This window comes from Euprymna scolopes, chromosome 45 (genome assembly GCF_053919585.1).
Source record: "Euprymna scolopes isolate OS-2025 chromosome 45, ASM5391958v1, whole genome shotgun sequence".
NCBI lineage: Eukaryota > Metazoa > Mollusca > Cephalopoda > Sepiida > Sepiolidae > Euprymna > Euprymna scolopes.
This window is the reverse complement of record NC_136526.1, coordinates 13279584-13280908: the sequence shown is the minus strand read 5'-3', so window position 1 is coordinate 13280908 and position 1325 is coordinate 13279584.

Below are 1325 nucleotides of genomic sequence, written 5' to 3'. Positions count from 1 at the left end.
TTTTTAAAATTTACCCCCCACCCTGCCGACACAAACACCTTCAAACACCCGGGCAACGCCAGGTACCCCCCGCCAGTCTTTCATAAAGACATCATTAGGAGAATGTGTAATGTTTGGTTGTGCTGACGAACAGATAGTTAGTAGTAGTCAGAACAGTTAATGCGTGCAAAGCTGTTTGTGTCCAGTGGGGAGGAAGGAAGTGTCTGGTTTTGAGGCAAGGGCAGGGTCAGAAAGGGGAAGTGGATTACGATAGGCATTTTAAAATGTTTTGGCTAGATTGATATGTAACCATATTTTGGACAGGTTTCTGAATTCTTATATATACCATTTCCAAAGTTTTAATTCTTTAATGTTGGTTTCACGATGTATTATTTGTATGTTGCTGACTAAAATTTCTCTAACTTCGGAGGGAGGGGCAGTTATGTTTTCTTCTGTAAATGTTGTAATATAGAACTAAATTCTACATTATCCATGGTAAAGTGACAGGATAATGTGGCCATTGTGCAAACAGCGTACCTACATTTTTTTTTGTTGCACAGGTGACATTTGAACTTATAAATGAGGTTGGTTCATTTGAGTGGTTTGAGAATGGGGGGGGCATGGTTTTTTACAACTAGGCTTTGGGTTTTAAATTTTTTGTAATCTATATATATAAAAGCGAAAATGTGTGTTTGTGTCTGTGTGTGCATTTTTCTGTATGTCCGCAAAAGGCTTTTTTCATTGGCCTTCTTGGTCAGCTCGCTCCTTCTTAAAACTTTTTATATCACATCTAAATCATAATATCTACGAGTTAATGGGGGTTGCCTGTCTATTTAATTTGCCCGATTTTGAAAAGCTAAATATTCCACATTTTTGGATCGTCGCGTATTGATTTCGTTTTTCGGTATAAAAAAAGCAAAACTCGATTCGAATAGACATCTCCCCGGCCCACGGCCGGTGGTCTCTAGATGTCGGCTTGTAATATCAGACAGTTGCTGTCATTTCGAGACACACCCCTAATAAACGGGGGAGCTGCTTTTCCTTCCACAAACTTCGGTAAAAGCTATCCCACACAAAATCTTAACTGCTGAACAGCCATTGCCCGAGATGGTTGGGTGTCTGGCTTTTTTCCCTTTCGTTTCCACCTTCACATCAAGGTTTCGGGGTTTAAGCCTACCTTCCCATTAAAACTTTTTTTTTCTTTTACACCTCAACACCTCAAAACACCCAGCCAGGTTTTGATCTACCCCCCCCTCCAACAACACACCTCTAAACACCCGGGCAACACCGGGTACCCCCGCTAGTATATAATAAGTCCAAGGTTATTTTTGTCAGTGGGGGAAACG